Source organism: Panthera tigris, chromosome D4 (genome assembly GCF_018350195.1).
Source record: "Panthera tigris isolate Pti1 chromosome D4, P.tigris_Pti1_mat1.1, whole genome shotgun sequence".
In the NCBI taxonomy this organism is placed as follows: domain Eukaryota; kingdom Metazoa; phylum Chordata; class Mammalia; order Carnivora; family Felidae; genus Panthera; species Panthera tigris.
The window spans coordinates 6,543,757-6,557,941 of record NC_056672.1 but is presented as its reverse complement, the minus strand read 5'-3'; the positions used below and the strand labels follow the sequence as shown (position 1 = coordinate 6,557,941).

At 36.1% G+C, this 14,185-nt stretch overlaps 1 protein-coding gene across 5 annotated transcripts in view; it reads left to right on the top strand.

The window, feature by feature from the left end:
• JAK2 (Janus kinase 2) overlaps positions 1–14,185 on the top strand; it is a 117,147-nt gene that overhangs the window by 26,313 nt on the left and 76,649 nt on the right. The window lies entirely within an intron of this gene.

The window sequence follows — 14,185 nt, the reverse complement described above, 5'->3', positions numbered from 1 at the left end:
AACGGTGGCAAAATATTTACAGAACAACCAATGTGATATATTACATTAGTAAGAGAAAGGATAAAATCCATAAGATCCCTTCAGTAGACACAGAGAAAGCATTTGACAAAATACAATATCCATTCATGATAAAAATTCTCTGCAAAGTAGGTCTAGAGGGAACATACCTCAACATAATAAAGGCTTTATATGAAAAACACACAGCCACCTCAGTGGTGAAAAACTGAGAGTTTTCCCTCTAAGGTCAAGAACAAGACAAGGATGTACACTCTCACCATTTTTATTCAACATAGTACTGGAAGTCCTAGCCACAGCAGTCAGACAACATAAAGAAGTAAAAGGCATCCAAATTGCTCAGGAAGAAGCAAAACTCTAACTCTTGGCAGATGACATGCTACTATGTATAGAAAACTCTAAAAATGCCGCCAAAAACTACTAGAACTGATAACTAAATTCAGTAAAGTCACAGGATGTAAAAACAATGGACAGAAATCTGCTGTGTTCCTATATGCTAATAATGAAGCAGCAGTAGCTAAAATTAAGAAAACATTCCATTTATAGATGCACCAAAAAATAAGAAAATACCTAAGAATAAACTTAACCAAAGAGGTAAAAGATCTGTACTATGAAACTGTAAAACACTGATGAAAGAAATTGAAGATGATGCAAAGAGGTGGGAAGACATTCCATGCTCATGGGTTGGAAGAACAAATATTGTTAAAATGTCCATACTTCCCAAAGCAATATATAGATTTAATGCAACCCCTATCAAAATACCAACAGCATTTTTCAAAGAACTCAAATAAACAATTCTTAAATTTCTTTGGAACCACAGAAGACCTTGCATAGACAAAGCAATCTTGAAAAAAAAGAACAAAACTGGTGGCATCCTTCTCCCAGATTTCAAGGTATACTATGAAGCTGTAGTAATGAAAACATGGTGCTGGTATAAAGATAGACATATAGATCAATCGAATAGAACAGGAAACCCAAAAATAAACCCACAATTATATGGTTAATCTTTGACAGAGAAGGAAAGAATATACAATGAGAAAAAGACAGTGTCTTCAACAAATGGTGTTGGGAAAACTGGCCAGCTACATGGAAAAGACTGAAGCAGACCACTTTCACCATGCACAAAAATAAACTCAAAATGGATTAAAGATCGAAATGTGAGACCTGAAACCATGCAGATCCTTGAAGAGAGCGCAGGCAGTAATTTCTCCAGCATCAGCTGTAGCAATATTTTTCTATATATGTCTCCTGAGGCAAGGGAAAGAAAAGCAAAGATAAACGGTTGGGACTACATTAAAAAAAAAAAAAAAAAAAAAAGCTTCTGTACAGCAAAGGAAACGATCAATAAAACTATAAAGCAACCTACTGAATGGGAGAAGATATTTGCAAATGACCTATCTGATAAAGGGTTAGTATCCAAACTATGTAAAGAACCTATACAATTCAACACCCAAAAAACCAAATAACCCAATTCAAAAATGGGAAGAAGACATGGGACCACCTGGGTTGCTCAGTCAGTTAAGTGTCTGACTCTTGATTTCGTCCCAGGTCACATGGTTCAAGAAGTCAGCCCTGAGTTGGGCTTTGCGCTGACAGCTTGGACGGAGCCTGCTTGGGATTCTCTCTCTCCCTCTCTCTTTGCCCCTCCCCTGCTTGTGCTCTCTCTCTCTGTCTCTCTCAAAATAAATAAACATTAAAAAAATGGGAAGAAGACATGCAGATGGCCAACAGACCCATGAAAAGATGTTCAACATTACCTGTCATCAGGGAAAATGCAAATCAAAACTACAATGAGATACCACCTCACCTATTGGAATGGCTAAAATCAAAAACAGAAGAAACAACAAGTGTTGGCAGGGGTGTGGAGAAAAAGCAACCCTCATGTACTGTTGGTGGGAATGCAAACTAGTATAGCCACTGTTTTCCATAGTGGCTGTACCAATTTATTCCCACCAGCTGTGTACCGGGGGTTCACTTTCTCCACATTTTTAACACCACTCATTTTTTTTTTGTCTTTTTGATAATAGTCTGACAGATGTGAGGTAATATCTCATTGTGGTTTTTATTTTTAATGTTTATTTTAGAGAGTGAGCGAGCACATGTGTGCGTGAGTGGGGGAGGGACAGAAAGAGAGGGAAACGAGAATCCCAAGAAGGCTCCATGCTTCCACTGCAGATCTTGATATGGGGCTGGAACTCACAAACTGTGAGATTATGACCTGAGCTGAATTCAAGAGTTGGATGCTTAACCGACTGAGCCACCCAGGTGCTCCTCTTATTGTGGTTTTGATTTGCATTTCCTTAATAATTAGTGATGTTGAATGTCTTTTCATGGTCATATTGGCTGTCTCTATGTCTTCTGTGGCAAAATGTCTATTCAAAGTCGTATAGCTTACATCCTCTGTTTTCTTCTAGGAGTTCTATTATTTCAGGTCTTAAATTCAAGTTATTAACCCATTTTGAATTTATTTTTGTGTATGGTATAAGATAGTGGTCTAGTTTAATATTTTTGCATTTAGCTGACCAGTTTTCCCAACACAATTTATTGAAGAAACTCTCCATTATATATTCTTGCCTCCTTTGTCATAGGCTAATTGACTATATATGTGTGGGTTTGTTTCTGGGCTGTCTTTTCTATTACATTGGTCTATGTGTCTGTTTTCATGCCAGTACCATATTCTCCTTTGATTACTAAAGCTTTGTAGTATAGTGTGAAATCTGCTTTATTCCAGCTTTATGGAGTGATACCTTCAGCTTTATTCTCCTTAAAATTTCTTTGGTTATTTGGGGTCTTTATTCTTCCATATAAATTTTAGTATTCTTTGTTCTAGTTCTGTGAAAAAGCCTTTGGTATTTTATTGTATTTTATTGTATTTTATTGTATTTTATTGTATTTTATTGTATTTTATTTTATTTTATTTTCTTACTTACTTATTTACTTATTTACTTATTTACTTAGTTAGTTAGTTATTTAGTTAGTTAGTAGGCTCCATGTCCAGTGTGGAGCCCAACACAGGGCTTGAACTCTCAAGACCCGAGCTGGTATCAAGGTCAGGTGCTTAACTGACTGAGCCATCCAGGCGCCCCTGCCTTTGGTATTTTGGTGAAGATTGCATTGAATCTATAGATTCCTTTGGCTAATATGTGTATTTTCACATTACTAATTCTTCCAATTTATGAGCATGATGTATCTTTCTATTTACTTATGCTGTCTTCAGTTTCTTTCATCAGTGTTGTATACTTCTCAAGAACATAACTCTTACAAATTCAGGCTTTTCAAATGTAATCTCTTGTAATTTACTGAGTCTTAATTGATAGACTAGACTGGCATATGATATAACTTAGTATTCCATTTACACTTGAAAAGGATGTACATTCTGCAGTTATTAAGTATATTGTGATGTAAATGTTTAGTTGGTTAATGATGTTCAGGTCTTCAGTATTCTTTTTTTTAAAGTTTATTTCTTTTTGAGAGAGAGAGAGAGAGAGAGAGAGAATGAGTGGGGGAGTGGCAGAGAGAGGAGGAGAGAAAATTCCAAGCAGACTCTGTGCTGTCAGTGCAGAACCCAATGCGAAGCTCCAACTCACAAACCGGGAGATCATGACCTGAGCTGAAATCAAGAGTTGGATGCTTAACTGACTGAGTCACCCATGCCCCTGGATCTTCATATTCTTATTTTTTTCATCTGTTTTACTTCTGTTAATTCCTGACAGAGCAGTATTAAAATTTCTAGCTATTAGAGTTGTTTTGCCTATTTCTTTCTTTACTTTTTTGCTTCATGTGACTTGAAACTATTATTACATGCATATGAGAAGTCTAATATATACATCTATTTATTGTAGTTTTTTTTTTTTAATGTCCTGTTTTAAAAGCTGTCATGAAGATATTTTTTTCTGGACTATTATATGACCTTTTACTTATTGGTCGGTTATCTATCTCAAATTAACATTTTTGGGTATTGGTGTAAGTTGGAGGTCAAGATTGCTTTTTCTTCTTGCCACTTAATAGCCATTGACTGACATACTTTTACTGAAAAGACTGACATTTCCACCAAAATGCAGTTGACCATATTTGTTTTCAGTTAGGTTATCTTATGTGAGGATATTTTTCTCAGCTCTATTTGTTCCTTTGGTCTATTTTTCTATATTTTTTTAAAATATGAAATTTATTGTCAAACTGGTTTCCATTCAACACCCAGTGCTCATCCCAACAGGTGCCCTCCTCAATGCCCATCACCCACCCTCTCCTCCCTCCCATCCCCCATCAACCCTCAGTTTATTATTCTCAGTTTTTAAGAGAGACTCTTATTTTTCTGTATTTATGCCAATACCAACTTGACTTAATTATACTAACTTCACAGTAAATCTTGATGTCTGGTAATGTAAATCCTTCCAGTTGGCTCTTCTAGATTGTTTTGACTCTTGTAATCCTTTGTTTTCCATGCAGATATTAACTTGTAAATTCCCATAACATAAGCTGCTAGGATTTTAATTGGGACTGTGTTGACTCTATATATCAATTTGGAGAAGAGTTGCTACCTGAGCAATATTGAGTTTTCCTATAGTCTTTTTTTTTTTTTTAAGTTTATTTGTTTTGAGAGATAAAGTGCAAGTGAGGGAGGGGCAGAGAGAGCGAGAATGCCAAGCAGGCTCCACACCGGCAGTGTGGAGCCCGATGGGAGGCTCAAGCTCTGAACTGGGAAATCATGACCTGAGCCAAAGTCAGACACTTAACCTACTGAGCCATCCAAGCACCCACCCCAGTTTTTCTATACTCTTATATCTGTATGTTCTATTCTTCCATTATTTAACTGGCCTTTATTTTTTCTAGCAGTGTTTTATAGTTTTTATTAGAGTTCTTACAGATATTTTAGTAGATTTATTCCTAAACACTTGACTCTTTGTTACTATTGTTAATGATACTGTTTTTAATCATCTTCATTTTTAAATTTGTTTCTGGTATATGAAAATCAATTAAATTTTGTATATTGATTTTGTATGCACTATCCTTTCTAACTTCATTTAGTAATTGTTATATTCTTTAAATTTTTCTGCATACATAGTCATATCATCTGTGAATATATCAGTTTTACTTCCTCCTTTGTAATCATTATACCTTTTATTTCCTTTTCTTGCTTTATTGTGCTGGCCAGGAACTCCACTCAAATGTTGAGTGATGGGCAACCTGACACTTGATTTCAGCTCAGGTTGATCCCAGGGTTGTGGAATTGAGCCCCAAGTTGGGCTCTGTGCTAAGTGTGGAGCCTGCTTGAGATTCTCTCTCTCCCTCCCTCTGCCACTCTCTGCCATTTATGTGCGTGCTCGCTCTCTAAAAAAAAAATTTTTTTAGGGGTGCCTAGGTGGCTCAGTCACTTGAGTGTTTCACTGTTGGTTTTGGCTCCAGTTGTGATCCTGTGGTCGTGGGATTGAGCCCCACAACAGGCTCTGTGCTGAGCATGGAGCCTGCTTAAGATTCTCTCTCTCTTCCTTTGCCCCTCTCTCCCGCTTGTGCTCTCTCTCTCCAAAAAATAAAATAAAATAAAATGAAGATAAAATAAAATATTGAGTGGAAGTCATGATTTTAGACATGCTAATTAAGTTTTTGAATTCAAGAAGCATGAGATCAATATTTAACCATTAAATATTTTAAGTTCTTTTATAGTTATTTTTTATAAGAACGAGGAAGTTTGCTTTTATAGCTAGTTAACTGAGAGTGTCTAATCACAAACCATTGTTGAACATTATGAGTTTCTACACTTATCAGAATGATCATATGTTACTTTCTCATGTATTCTAATAATATGATAAATTCTGTTGATTGATATTTTAATGTTAAAATAGCTTTGCTTTTTTGGGGTACACTAACCCGGTTAAGATTTGTTAGTCTCTAAAATATTATTAAATTTAATTTGCTAGTATTTTGTTCATTATTTTTTTCATATATGTTTGTAGGAGATATTTACATATAATTTTCTTTCCTTGTCACAACTTTATTACATTTTGGTATTATGTTCATACTGTACTCTTAAAATATGTGGAAAATTGTTTTGTAATATCTATTTACTGATATAGTTTGTGTAAGCTCTTTTTTTATTCTTCAGATGTCTGGAAAAATTCACCAAGAAAGTCAATAGGCAATGAATTTTCTTTGTGGAAAAGTTTTAAGTTAAATATTCAATTTACTTAATAAATGTTAAAAGTTTGAAATTATATCTTTCTTCCTTTTTCAGTGTTTTTTCCTTCCTTTGTCCAGTTTAATAAAGTTGTGTGTTTGAGGAAACCTTTTTTCAAATATTTCAAGCTTATTGGAGGATGTTTCTATATTGACATATATTTTTAGGGACACCTGGGTGGCTCAGTCGATTAAGCATCTGACTCTTGATTTTGGCTCAGGTCATGATGTCACGGTTCATGGGTTCAAGTTACCTTCCTTAACTTCTCTCTACCTTGGTTTCCCCTACTGGCAACCATTGATAGTAATAATGTCAATCTCAGGGTTTCTGGGTGGTTCAGTCAGTTAAGCGTTTGACTCTTTGATTTCGGTTCAGGTCATGATCTTACTATGGTTTGTGAGTTGGAGTCCCGCACTGGGTTCTGAGCTGACAGTGTGGAGCCTGCTTGGGATTCTGTCTCCCTCTCTCTGTACCCCTCCCCTGCTTGTTCTCCATCTCTCTCTCAAAATAAATAAAAATAAATTTAAAAAGCCTATATTTTTTGGGGAGCCTGGGTGGCTCAGTCCGTTGAGCGTCCGACTCCGGCTCAGGTCATGATCTTGCGGTCTGTGAGTCTGAGCCTCGCGTCGGGCTTTGTGCCAACAGCTCGGAGCCTGGAGCCTGTTTCGGATTCTGTGTCTCCCTCTCTCTCTGACCCTCCCCTGTTCATGCTCTGTCTCTCTCTGTCTCAGAAAAATAAATAAACTTTAAAAAAGTTTAAAAAACATATATTTTTAATATTGTAAGCTCTGCTAATGATGTCTACTTTCCAATTCTTGATATTGGCCCTTTATTTTCTCTCTTTTAAAAAAATCAATCATTTTAGTGTTTTAGCAATTTTATTAATGGCTTTTTTTTTAAAAGCCAACTCTTTGTTTTTCTTTTTGTTCGCCCCCACTGATTTCTGCTCTTAAATATTTGTCCTTCTATGGTTCTTAGCTTAATTTGTTGTTCTTTTCCTAATTTCTTGGTATAAAAGCTCATTCTGTATTTTGTTTAACCTTCTTTTCTCACATATGAGTTTAAGACTAAATATCCTAGTAAACACTTTTATTGCATTTCTTTCATATTTTTATCATTTTTAAATTAAAGTATTTTTTGATTTCTTCTTTACACCATTTGCTCTTTAAAAGTGTGTTGCTAAATTTCTGAATATGTGGGAATTCTCTAATCATTTTTGTTATTGATTTTTAGTTTAATCCCATTGTGATAAGAGAACATACTGGTTAATAAGTACATGTTGTGGAGGCACGTGGGTGGCTCAGTCACTTAAGTGCCTGACTCTTGATTTCAGCTCAGGTCATGATCTCAGAGTTGAGAGCAAGCTCGGGTTGATGAGATCAAGCCCCATGTCGGGCTCTCTGCTGTCAATAAGATGCTTCCTTGGGATTCTCTCTCTCTTGCTCCCTGTCTCTGCCCCTCTCCTGCTTGCATGCTCTTACTCTCTCTCTTTCAAAATAAATAAATAAAGATTAAAAAGTACATGTTGTGATACTTTTATAAGTCGTCATAGTTTCCATAATAGATTTTTGATTTGAACACTGTTAGTAAGTTTACATCAGTTCAAATGTAGAGCTTTGTATTTTTTAATATATTTTTTCTTTTTGACTGAAGTTATTAAGGATAACATGAATTTCCGGAGTATTGAGTGTTATTGATTATCTTATGTCCTATTTTGCGGTTTAAAGCACTTTATGAATTCTTATTAAACTAAGAGTGTTGTTTCAGAGAATAAAGAGTAGGTAGTGATTAAGGTCGCTTTCACTGTTTTATGTTATCCTCTAATGTTGTTATTTCTTCAGTATTTTTAAGAATTACATAAATTAGGGGCGTCTGGGTGGCTCAGTCAGTTAAGTGTCTGACTTCGGCTCATGGTTCATAAGTTTGAGCCCTGCATCGGGCTCCATGCTGACAGCTCGGAGCCTGGAGCCTGCTTCAGATTCTGTATCTCCCTCTCTCTCTGTCCCTCCCCTGTTTGTGCTCCGTCTCTCTGTCTCTGTCTCTCTCTCTCTCAAAAATAAACATTAAAAAAAAAAGAATTGCATAAATTAATCATAGTATATGCAACATTAAACCAACATTATGGGTCTTAAATTGATAAAATGGTTGCTTGCTCCATTGTTCATATTTTTAATATATTCCTTTAGTATTTTTTGACAATTGCTTTATGGTAGAACATGTTTGTTTTCAGAAATTTTCCAGGTGCATTTGGAAAGGATGCGTTGTTGGTGTCCTCTTTTGATTGTATTTTTCAGTGAAATATAGGGAGTGGAAAGTCAGAGTTGGAATGGCAGCTTTGGTGGTAGAGGAGTAAGGATAAGGTACGAGGTAGTTAATTAGAAAAGTGGGAGAGTAAATAGATTAAGGAAATAAATAAAGTAATAAATAGTAGATTGTAGGTGCACAGCACTAAAGGCCCGTTTGAATTTAGAGTTTATGAATTTCAAGATAGACCAGTCTCAGTGCATGTGTGTTTTCATCAGCTGTATTTATATATATAGGCAGAAGTTCTGAGTATTGAGTCAAATGTTGAACTGGTTTAGAGTTTCCTTACCATCTTTGGTGTTCTGACCCTTTATTTTGACTTCTGTGAGTTAAGCGTTCTTAAAACTAAAGTTTATCTCTTCTCAGAAGATTATTTTAATATGAATGTAGGCATCTCTAACACCAATGAAATTTCTTCTTTTATTCTTAAATGTTTTATTCTGGTCTGTTTTCTTTTTTCTGCCATCTAGAGCTCTTGGAGTTACACTTCCTGGATTGATGCTCCCTGTTTAGTTTTTGCTCCTATTTCTTTCTCTTGATCTAGGAAACTGGGAGTTTGTCTTGACTTTGTCTTCCAAATTATTTGGTCTCCAGTTGTGTTATTCAGTGTTTTCATTGAATTGTCATCTTTTAAAACTTAACTATTTTCATTCTCTTCTCCTTTTTAGTGATCATGTAATGATGCTTTATGTTTTCAAAAATTCTGAATCTCTCTGAGGATACCAAGGAGAATTTTTATTTATTTTATTTTATTTTATTATTTATTTATTTATTTATTTACTTACTTACTTACAGAGAGCACGTGTGCCTGCAAGCAGGGGGAAGGGCAGAGGGAGGGAGGGGAAGAGAGAGAGAGAGAGAGAGAGGGAAAGAATATGCCAAGCAGGCTCCATGCCCAGCCCAGCTTGGAGCCCAATGTGGGCTTGATCTTCCAACCCTGAGATCGTGACCTGAGCTGAACTCAAGAGTTGGACACTTAACTGACTGAGCCACCTAGGCAATCCCCAAGGAGAATTTTTCAAAATATTCTCTTCCCTGTATTTGTTTCTTCTGGTGTTAGTTTTTGCTGTTCATTTTTGTCCTCCTCTTTTATGCTTTCTTCCTATCCCCCTTCACCTCCAGTGTGTGGTCATCCTTGATTATCTTGGCATATTTATTCTTTTTGTATGTGTGTGCAGAAAACTTTAATGCTTATTAATGCCTTCTTCTGTGTGTATTTTAAATAGAATCTATTTATTTCCTACACTTTGTTTTCTTTGTCATCTGTTCCTGTCTACTTTTTGTCTTCCATCAGTTCTTCAAAATTCTTTCTGATTTTGCTGATAGCACTGTTGCTTATTTTTCCAAGCTATCATGAATTTACTCACATAAACTTTTTATTTTACTCCTTTCTGTCCTTTTGGCTATCGTTGTCATATCTTTTGCTTTTACATCTATTACAAGTTTTACCATATGCTATTATCATTATGCTTTTAAACAATTGTTAATTGTTTTTTAAATAATTCAAGAAAGGGAAGAAAAATGGAATGTTATAGTTACCCACATATTTACTGTTTTTGACTTCTTCATTCCTTTCTACAAATCTGAATTTGCATCACTTATCATTTGCCTGTAATCCAGAAGACTGTTTTTTTTAAGCATTTCTTAAAGTTTTTTGTTGTTGTTGTTGTTGTTGTTGTTGTTGATGTGTACTCCCAGTGTCCATTTATCTGAAAATATATTTGTTTAGCTTAAGTTTTAAAGGTTATTTTTGTGGACTATAGAATTTTAGGTTCAACAGCTCCTTTTCCTCCCTAGCAGCATGTTGTCTTCTGGTCTCGATTGTTTCTGATGAGATGTCAGTTGTATGTCTTATCTTAGCTCTTCTGTATGTAAGTGGCTACTTTTAAGACTTTTCTCTATGATTTTTGGCAGTTTGACTATGACATGACTATATGGGGATTTTGCTGAATGGAGCTACATGAACGATTTTATTCATGGTTTGATTTTTTCAAATTTAGAAAAAACTTAGCCAGTATTTTTCCAAATATCATCTTCTGTCTTGTTTACATGTGTTAGATTGCTCAATATTGTATAGGTCATATGATTTCTATGTCTTCATGCATTTATCTTTGATTCTTTTGCATGTGTCTCATAGTAAACACATTTTAGAAAATCCAACATTTGGGTTTGCTGTCAGTCCCATTTCTATATATTTTATCTCTTGACTCTACATCACATTTTTCTTTATGTTAAATAGATTTCACTTGACTGTTGTCTCTTGTGGATGATATCTTGTACAAACTCTGGGCAGTGTGGATTTTAGTCTTTCTTTGAAGTGTAGGGCTTTGTTCTAGCAGGGACTTTACCTTGATCCTGTGGAGACTTAGTTTTAGGCTTTGTTAGGACTGTCCATTTCAGTTTTGCCCTTATTTCTGATATGTGGTTCTTATTCCTCAAGTGTGGTTTTTCTGGAGGTTCAGTGAAAAGCCTGAAATATTTACCAATTCCTTCTACATCCAAACTCTGATTCTCCAGAATCAGATAGCTGTTGAAATCTCTTCCTATATCTTTTAGATTTTTAGTTGTTGCCTCTCCCTGGGCTTTTTGGATTTTCATCCCATGCATGGGAATACAGGAGTGAGCCCCTCAAGATTCTCTTTTTTTCTGGGGTACCTGGGTGGCTCAGTCATTTGAGCATCCAACTTCAGCTCAGGTCATGATCTCACAGTTCATGGGTTTGAGCCCCACGTCGGGCTCTGTGCTGACAATTTGGAGCCTGGAGCCTGCTTCAGATTCTGTGTCTCCCTCTCTCTCTGCCCCTCCTCCCCACCCCCTGTCTCAAGAATAAATAAACATTAAAAAAAAAAAAAAAAAAAAAGACTCTTTTTCTTTCCAGGATTTCTGCCTTCAGTTTCTATCTGTTTACCACCTCCAGAGTTTGTTCCCGGATTCTTCCAGCCAGCAAGACTACAGCTTTGTATAATAGCTCTGTCCTTTTCTCCAGCATCTATTGGGTACTACAAAGACTGTGTAGTTTCCTCAGGATAAAAGATGGATCGATGTGGGGGCACCTGGGTGGCCCAGTCAGTTAAGCATCAGACTTGTGATTTTGGCTCTGGTCATGATCTCACAGTTCGTGGGTTTGAGCCCCATGTTGGGCTCCATGCTGTCAGTGTGGGATTCTTTCTCTCCCTCTCTCTGCCTGCCCCCCGATCTCTCTCAAAATAAATAAAATAAACATTAAAAAAAATATATGGGTAAATGAGGACCTCCTTCACTGTTTTTCTTTCTCTCAGGGGTCAGATCCCCTGTAGTTGCTGTATCTGCTTTTGTTTGCTTGGCATTGCCTTCAGTGTTTTTAAGATATTTTTCCTAGACTTTATAATTGTTATCAGTAAAGCATATGGGTTTGTATCAAAAGCATCCAAATCAGAAAGGAAGAAGTAAGTATGTACACACACACACACACACACACACACACACACACACACACACACATGAATATTATTCAGCCTTAAAAAAGGAATAAACATTGTTTGCAACAACATGGATGAACCTTAGGGGCAAGTAAAATAAGTCAGAATGACAGATACTGCATGGTACCACTTACATGTGTAATAAAAAAAAAAGTCTAACTCTAAGAAGCAGATAGTAGAAAAGTCTTGCTAAGGACTGGAATTTGGGAGAAATTGGTAAAAGGCTATAGGTTTTTGGTTATAAGATAAGTTTTGAAAATCTAATATAACACATTGACTACAGTTGAGAACATTGTATTGCATAATTGAAATTTTTCTGTATTGTATAATTGAAATTTTCTAAGATAACTTAAAAAAAGTAACTTCATGAGGTGATGGATGTGTTGATTCAGTGATGGGGAGTCATTTCACCGTGTATACAGTGTCAATCATGTTGTATATGCTAAGTATCTCACAGTTTTGTCAATATAGTGGAAAGGTTTTTTTCAAATAAGACTGCAACTTGAAAATTGTTAAGGCCTCACTGAGAGATCTGCTAAAAGATACATTTCAGCAGAAAAAAGTCCAAAAGGAAAGCATAAGGTCCAAAACAATGGTGAGCACAAATTGATGAAATTCTTGCAAATTTGCCCCTTAATGGCTAAGAGTTCATTTTAGATGAATTTCAGTAATTGAGTATAGAAGAGACAGTACTTGAGTATAGTAAGTTACAAGAAAATTTTTAAAAATTCTATATTTTTGAGCAAATTAAAATTGTTTAAATTTGTATATCCAGTTGCTTTTGGACTTCAAAAATCTTGCAGTTTTAACAGTTGCTGGCTTGTTTTGTTGTGTTTTTACTCACCAGAAGTCCTATGATATTTGAAGAACTAAGTATTAACTCTAGTATTTAATATAATAAAGTCCTTATAGTTATAGATCTAAATTTCACCTTGCACATCCCTTAATCATGTTTCTTTCCTGTAATGTCTGCACTTAGTACAGTGACGTTCAGAAATGCTGTGTGAGTGTGTTTGTCATTATTTTCTCCTTCTCCCTTCACATAGCTCTGCTCATGATTTAAATGAACGTCTATGGGGAAATCTTACAAATATCAATCTCATGTTTTAGCTGCCACCTAGAGTCTGGTGTAATTGTCCTGCTTCCATTTCTAAACAAAAGTGTGTAAAGGAGTAGTCCTTATTCTATTCCTTTGTCCAATGTCCAATGTCAAGAGGCAAAGTCTTCATTTCCTTATATCCATTAATGGTATTATAGATCTTCCAAGTTTGAATTCCTCGCATTGTCTTTTACCCCTGGCTTAAAATTTTTTTTTATTTGAGTGTACTTTGATTCGAGTTGCATTAGTATCAGGTGTACAGAATAGTGAATCAGTAGCATCTCTCTGTGTTATGCTGTGCTCACCGCAACATCATTGACTTCATACACTGTGCTGTGCCTTTTATTCCTGTGACTTATTCATTCCATGACTGGACTCCTGGCTTCCTCTGGATTCAGTCAGTTACCAGGTTGCATGAAGTCTTACCATTGCTGTTTCAATTAAGGATATTACTACTATCTAGACTATTGCTGTAGCTTTTGTTTCTACTTCACTTTTTAATTCATCATTTGACTGTAGGATAAAGTTTACATTCTTTGATCCCCTTTTTTTTTCAAGTAGGCCCCATGCCCAATGTGGGGCTTGAACTCACAACCCTGAGAGTGAGAGTCCGTGCTTTGTGGGGAGCCTCAGTGACTCATTCAGTTAAGTGTCCAACTTTGGCTCAGGTCATGATCTCACAGTTTGTGAGTTTGAGCCCCACATCGGGCTCTATGCTGACAGCACAGAGCCTGTGTGGGATTCTTTCTCTCTCTCTCTCTGCCCCCCTACCCCTCACTCCACCCTCCCCCCCGGCTTGTGCTCTCTCTCTCTCTCTCTCAAAAATAAATAAACATTAAAAAAAAATAATAAAAGAGTCACATGCTTTACTGACTAAACCCAGCCAGATGCCCCTTAAATTCTTTGATCTGACATTCAGACTTTTCTTAATTCTTTACTCTATCAGTTAGGATTGCATTCAATTATAAATAATAAGATGTTTTGTGGTAGAAAGGTGATTCTTGACACTGATTCAGGTGCTTAAGTTTGCCAGGTCTTTTATTCTCTTGGCATTTTCTTCCTGGTTTTAAGGTGACTGCCCTACCCTGCTCGGAGGCAGGTAGGAAGAAAGTGAAGAGAGAAAAGCTAAAAGGAGTC